The 7,788-nt window shown below is 46.3% G+C and overlaps 1 pseudogene; it reads left to right on the top strand.

The window, feature by feature from the left end:
* Window positions 1-4,492: 4,492 nt before the first annotated feature.
* Window positions 4,493-7,513, top strand: LOC122690324 (annotated as a pseudogene).
* Window positions 7,514-7,788: the final 275 nt, after the last annotated feature.

Below are 7,788 nucleotides of genomic sequence, written 5' to 3' on the forward strand. Positions count from 1 at the left end.
TTCGGCACTCAGCTTTCTTTATAGTCCAACTCTCACATCCATACATGACCACTGGGAAAACCATAGCCTTGACCAGACAGACGGTTGTTGGCCAAGTAATGTCTCTGCTTTTTAATATGCTATGTAGGTTGGTCATAACTTTCCTTCCAAGGAGTAAGCATCTTTTAATTTCATGGCTGCAGTCACCATCTGCAGTGATTTTGGAGCCCCAAGGAATAAAGTCTGCCGCTGTTTCCAGTGTTTTCCCCATCTATTTGCCATGAAGTGATGGGAGCAGATGCCATGATCTTTGTTTTCTGAATGGTGAGCTCTAAGCCGACTTTTTCACTCTCTTCTCTCACTTTCATCAAGAGGCTTTTTCATTCCTCTTCACTTTCTGCCATAAGGGTGGTGTCATCTGCATATCTGAGGTGATTGATATTTCTCCCGGCAGTCTTGATTCCAGCCTGTGCTTCTTCCAGCCCAGCGTTTCTCATGATGTACTCTGCATGTGAATTAAATAAGCAGGGTGACAATATACAGCCTTGGCGTACTCCTTTTCCTGTTTGGAACCAGTCGGTTGTTCCATGTCCAGTTCCAACTGTTGCTTCCTGACGTGCATATAGGTTTCTCAAGAGTCAGGTCAGGTGGTTTGGTATTTACATCTCTTTGAGAATTTCCACAGTTTATTGTGATCCACACAGTCGAAGGCTTTGGCATAGTCAGTAAAGCAGAAATAGATGTTTTTCCGGAACTCTCTTGCTTTTTGATGATCCAGTGCATATTGGCAATTTGATCTCTGGTTCCTCTGCCTTTTTTTTTTTTCTCCTCTGCCTTTTCTAAAACCAGCTTGAACATCTGGAAGTTCATGGCTCACGTATTAGTGAAGCCTGGCTTGGAGAATTTTGAGCATTACTTCACTAGCGTGTGATGTGAGTGTAATTGTGCGGTAGTGTGAGCATTCTTTGGCATTGCCTTTCTTTGGGTTCTTCTATTACTTTCTACCAGAAAAATAAAAGAGAGAAGAAAGCTTGTATTTCTTTTCTGACATTCAGATCACCAAAGGGAGAAACTGATGTGAGTATGTGAATGGATAGGAGACATCTGTGGCCAGCTGAATGAGGTGAATGCAGTGAGTCTGCAGTTCATAGACGTCGCTTCTCCCTCAAGCCCACACCCCTTTCCTTCTCAACCTGTCTCCCTCAATAGCTTTCACATCATCTTTCCTGTTTTCCCTCCATATCATGCTCTTTCATTTCAAAGGACATTAGAAATAAAGAAAGAAAAATATAGCATGTGCCCTCAAAGTATAAGTCTATGCTCAAGAAAACTGAGGTACTTGAAAACAACTTGAGTCTAGATTCACCAGGGACACTTTAACTCACTTAACTGACACTGCAAAGCACCTTATGTCCCAGTTTAGACAGTGAACTTCATTACTGAAGTAGATCACACAACCCATGTCCTTTTGGAGAACATACTGCAGACAGACATTAACCAAATGATTTTAGAAATAGTAACCTTAATTTTTCTATTTTTGAATAGAAACAGGATAACCTAACACAGGAGACCTTGAGTCCATGTGGGCAACAGCCTCTCCAGGCTCAGTTCCAGTGAGAAGTGGGCCCTGAGGCCTGGCAAGGAATGGGGGGGCAGGATGGCCGTGAGCATGGCCGTTCTCTGAGGGCCTCTCCTTTCATCAGGGCATGTGGAAGTGAATAAACTATTCCCGTTGTATGTCTCAAGCTATGTCAGAACACTCTCCAAGTTTCCGTGGGAGGGGGTGGGCAAGTGAATAGGACCCTGGATACAGGTGGGGAGATTGGAGAAAAACCTCAGGAGAGAAGGCAGGCTGGGGTGAGTGCTGACGGGTGTGTGCTAGCCTAGGATCACCAAGTCCTGTGGAATGAAAGAGAACTTAATTTAGAGTTTAGAGGAGCTGGAGGTCACCAGTGTTATGGACAGTCCAGGTGGAGACAAGTGTGGAGCTGGGCTCTGGAAAATGGCTAGCTAGGTAAGGAAAGAAAAGCATTCCAGCTAGGAAGAGGACCAGAAACAGGATCTGGAAATAGGAATTCACACAGCATGATCGAAGGTGTAAACAAAAAGTCCCCATGAGTGGCTGTGGGAGTCATGACGGCCTCAGAGCCTGAAGGCAAGGAACTGGTCATGGTCCAACAGAGGAGGGGACTCGTCACCTGTGGTTTCTTTCTCTTTCCCAGCCTAGACCCCAGGTATGTGAACTGTGCCTGGGACGATGGGGAGCAGAACCTGGTGGCCTTGCAGTGTCATGGGCAGATCTTCTACCAAACCTGCCAGGTGGTCAGGCTGGGCTGTGAGCTGCTGGTCTGGTACAGGGATGAGTATGGCCAGGAACTCGGCATCAAATGTGACAGCCGGAGGAAGAGTAAGCTCGCAGCCAGGAGAGGTGAGCGCCACCCCTCTTCCAGCACCCCACCCCATCCTAGGGAGCCTCCCTGGTCCGATTCTGAAGCAGAGTACAATCCAAAGTCAGTCAAGTCGCAATTAAAATGCCTCAGAATTTTATTCATTTCATATAACTGTTAGGGAAAACTTTTATATTAAAAATGTTCTGATTTTCAATATTTCATGCAAAAAAATATGTAAATCACCTTCTGCTGAAAGGCTTGGCAGCAAAAACAAGTTTTCTAGCACTTACCAGCTCTCTCCCCTTTACCCGTTTCTTCCTCATTTCCCCCACATTTCTTAGTGACATGCGTGCAGTGATTTGCATTCAGTTACTGTTTCAGTTTGTTGTCATGTGAGTTCATACTCTGTGCCAGACAGGGCTCCACGCCCTGAAACAGACAGAACCACTGCCTTGGGGCAGCATGGGCTTCATACCAGACAGGGACTGGTGCTCTGAGGAAAACCAGTGCAGGAAAAGTGCCTTGGATCAGCATGAGCAGAGGGTGGGGTGTGGCAGAGGATGGTGGGGCAGGGTCTCTGCAGAGACAACACCTGTGGGAAAGGATTCCAGGCAGGGGAGCAGCCAGTGCTGCGGCCCCAGAGCCGGCAAGAGAGGCCATGCCAGTGGTCACAGGAGGAAGCACAGAGGGAGAGGGAGGAGGCTGGATGGAACACTGAAGCCTCAGGGCTCGTGTCCATGTGCAGGCCCCAGGGGTCTTCGTAGGTGATACAGAACAACCATGAGGCCTTCAGCTGCAAGCAGCATGTTCTCTGTGCTAAGACGATGCTTAGGTTCATTTTTGGGAAGAGACAGCAGTGGGGAGTCCCCTCAGAGGTCAGTTCATTGCCAGACATGAGGGGAGAGTGGGCTAGCTCAAGATGCATGGGAGTGAGGGTGTGAAGAGTCTGGCTGGAGATTTAGTTTTAATTTATTTTTTTTTTCATTTATTTTTATTAGTTGGAGGCTAATTACTTTACAATATTGTAGTGGTTTTTGCCATACATTGACATGAATCAGCCATGGATTTACATGTGTTCCCCATCCCAGTCCTTCCTCCCACTTCCCTCCCCATCCCATCCCTCTGGGTCTTCCCAGTGCACCAACCATGAGCACTTATCTCATGCATCCAACCTGGGCTGGCAATCTGTTTCACCCTTGATAGTATACTTGTTTCAATGCTATTCTCTCAGAACATCCCACCCTCGCCTTCTCCCACAAAGTCCAAAAGTCTGTTCTATACATCTGTGTCTCTTTTTCTGTTTTGCATATAGGGTTATCGTTACCATCTTTTTAAATTCCATATATATGTGTTATTATACTGTATTGGTGTTTATCTTCCTGGCTTACTTCACTCAGTATAATGGGCTTCAGTTTCATCCACCTCATTAGAACAGATTCAAATGTATTCTTTTTAATGGCTGAGTAATATTCCCTTGTGTATATGTACCACAGCTTCCTTATCCATTCGTCTGCTGATGGGCATCTAGGTTGCTTCCATGTCATGGCTTTTATGAACAGTGCTGTGATGAACATTGGGGCGCATGTGTCTCTTTCAGTTCTGGTTTCCTAAGTGTGTATGCCCAGGAGTGGTATTGCTGGGTCATATGGCAGTTCTGTTTCCAGTTTTTTAAGGAATCTCTACACTGTTCTCCATAGTGGCTGTACTAGTTTGCATTCCCACCAACAGTGTAAGAGGGTTCCCTTTTCTCCACACCCTCTCCAGTATTTATTGCTTGTAGACTTTTTGATAGCAGCCATCCTGACTGGCGTGTAATGGTATCTCATTGTGGTTTCGATCTGCATTTCTCTGATAATGAGTGATGTTGAGCATCGTTTCATGTGTTTGTTAGCCATCTGTATGTCTTCTTTGGAGAAATGTCTGTTCTTTGGCCTGTTTTTTGATTGGGTCATTTATTTTTCTGGAATTGAGCTGCAGGGGTTGCTTATATATTTTTGAGATTAATCCTTTGTCCGTTGCTTCGTTTGCTGTTATTTTCTCCCATTCTGAAGGCTGTCTTTTCACCTTGCTTATAGTTTCCTTTGTTGTGCAAAAGGTTTTAAGTTTAATTAGGTCCCATTTGTTTATTTTTTGCTTTTATTTCCAGTGTTCTGGGAGGTGGGTCAAAGAGGATCCTGCTGTGAGATTTATTTTTAAACAGGACATCCTAGTACATGTTAAATGGACTAAGAATGAATGAAATACATGAGGTATGAATACTGGTGAGGTTTGAGAAAGGACATGTCTATTTTCTGATTTATGGAAAACTGAGAGAGGAGCAGTTTGTGAACCAATTGGGGCAGCAGGAGCCAGAGACCTGTAGTCAGTGGGACCTGGGCCACTGGGTCTCGTCCAGTCTGAAACCCACTTCCTGCAGAGTGGTTTCTTTGACAGGCTGCTCTTTGAACAAGGAGCCTCAAATTCAGCTTTACTCACACCTGCTCTAACCACCCTGTGCTGCCTCCCATATGCAGAGAGCTCCAGGCCAGGTGCCCCTAACTTCATAGACCCTTTCCCCTCACAGGGAGCCACTTAGGAAGATTCCACCTAAGTCATCAAGAGCCTTATCTCTCAGTAGGATAAAATACCTGGGGCCACTGTGACATGACTTTTCATATACTTACACGCAAGGAAAGGTCCCCGCACATCCACCTCTATCAGGAAAGACACTGCCTCTGATGCTACTGCAGGTCCCTAGTCTGGGTGATATGTAGAAAATGCCTTTGACACAAGCTTCCTGGATTTCTGTAGATGTAGAGAATAAGAATGGAATGGAAAAGCGGACTGTAAAGACACACTTGATAGGAGAAAAATCATGCACCGTCAACACTAAGATGATTAGTTGGGCAGGCCTTACCATGGCAAACCAGCTATTGACTAAAAGCTGCCTCTTTCAGCAGCTGAAAGCCCAAGATCCACCCATGTGTATCCTGCTGTCCAGTTAGAAATTCTTCAGTCAACATGTCCAAGGCAATCAACCCTCTCACATCCTCCTGAGACCATTTGCAAGAGACCACCTCCAACCAGAAGATCCTTGCACAGGCAATCAAAATCAGCAGCAGCGATACTCTGGTACACACAGCCCGAGTGACACACCGGAGGGTCGAGAGGCCAAGGAAAGGCCCCAAACGTTGGATAAGACTGAAGAGGATTTCCAGGGCTTCTTCCTACTCACCCTAATGACAAATGGGGGGTTCTAAGGTGCAGGAGAGAATGACACAAGAGGCCATCACAAGCCAGAAAATGAATCCAGAGGACACAGGCAAATTACTCATGGGGGCAGGAATCTCAGGAATTATAAGAGTTAAGTACAGAGAGTGTGGGCAAGGCTGCAAGGATAGGTCAACACCATGTGTTTGCGGAGAGTGTGGGCAAGTCTTCATCACAAGTCCCATCTCATGAGACACCAGAGGACACACATATAGGAGAAGCCCTATGTGTCCTGGGAGTGTGAGGAAAGCTTCAGTCAGAAGTCACTTCACTTCAGACACCAGAGGACACACACACGGGAGAAGCCCTATGTTTGCAAGGAATATGGGCAAATCCCTAGTCATAAGTCCCATCTGAACACGCACCACAGGACACTCACAGGGGAGAAGCCCTATGTTTGTGGGCAGTGTGGGAAAAGCTTCAGTGTGAAGTCAAATTTCATTAGACACCAGAATATGGACACACACACGGGAGAAGCCCTGTGTTTGTGGCAAGTGTGGGCAAAGCGTGAGTGTGAAGGAAGCCAGATAGATAAACACCAATACAGTCTGATCACACACCAGAGGACACACACACAGGAGAAGCCCCATGTTTGCAGGGAATATGGGCAAATCTTCAGTCGTAAGTCCCATATCATCAACCCCAGAGGACACACACGCGGGAGAAGCCCTGTTTTTGTGGAAAGTGTGGCAAAACTGCAGTGTGAAGTAAGCAAGATAGATAAACACCAATACAGTCTCATCACACACCAGAGGACACACACACAGGAGAAGCCCTATGTCTGCAGGGAATATGGGCAAATCTTCAGTCATAAATCCCATCACATCAAGCACCAGAGGACACACACAGGGGAGATGCCCTGTATTTGTGGGAAGTGTGGGCAAAGCTTCAGTGTGAAGTCAAATCTCATTAGACCAGAGGACGGACACACACACGGGAGAAGCCCTGTGTTTGTGGAAAGTGTGGACAAAGCTTCAGTGGGAAGTAAGCCAGATAGATAAACACCAAGAGTCTCATGACACACCAGAGGACACACACACAGAAGCCCTATGTTTGCAGGGAATATGGGCAAATCTTCAGTCATACGTCCCATCTCATTAAGCACCACAGGAAACACACGGGAGAAGCCCTATGTTTGTGGGGAGTGTGGGCAAAGCTTCAGTGTGAAGTCAAATCTCATTAGACACCGGAGGAGGGACACACACAAGGCAGAAGCACTGTGTTTGTAGAAAGTGTGGGCAAAGCGTGAGTGTCAAGTAAGACACATAAAAAAACACCAATACAGTCTCATCACACACCAGAGGACACACACACAGGAGAAGCCCTATGTTTGCGGGGAATATCGGCAAATCTTCACTAATAAGTCTCATCTCATCAAGCACCAGAGGACACACGGGAGAAGCTCTATGTTTTCAGGGAATATGTGCAAATCTTCAGTCATAGATACCATCTCATTAAGCACTAGAGGAAACACCCAGAAGAGAAGCCCTATGTTTGTGGGGAGTGTGGGCAAAGCTTCAGTGTGAAGTCAAATCTCATTAGACACCGGAGGACGGACACACACCAGGGAGAAGCCGTGTGTTTGTGGAAAGTGTGGGCAAAGTGTGAGTATGAAGTAAGACACATAGAAAAACACCAATAGAGTCTGATCACACACCAGAGGACACACACACAGGAGAAGCCCTATGTTTGCAGGGAATATGGGCAAATCTTCACACATAAGTCCCATATCAGCCAACACACAGAGGACACACACGTGGGAGAAGCCCTATGTTTGTGGGGAGTGTGAGGAAAGCTTCAGTCAGAAGTCACTTCTCTTCAGACACCAGAGGACACACACACGGGAGAAGCCCTGTGTTTGCAGAAAGTGTGGGCAAAACTGCAGTGTGAAGTAAGCCAGATAGATAAACACCAATACAGTCTCATCACACACCAGAGGATACACACGCATGAGAAGCTCTATGTTTGCATGGAATATGGACAAATCTTCAGTCATAGGTCCCATATCATTAAGCACCAGAGGAAACACGCAGGGGAGAAGCCCTATGTTTGTGGCGAGTGTGGGCAAAGCTTCAGTGTGAAGTCAAATCTCATTAGACACCAGAGGACGGACACACACAAGGGAGAAGCCGTGTGTTTGTGGAAAGTGTGGGCAAAGCGTGAGTGTGAA

This window comes from Cervus elaphus, chromosome X, assembly GCF_910594005.1.
Source record: "Cervus elaphus chromosome X, mCerEla1.1, whole genome shotgun sequence".
NCBI lineage: Eukaryota > Metazoa > Chordata > Mammalia > Artiodactyla > Cervidae > Cervus > Cervus elaphus.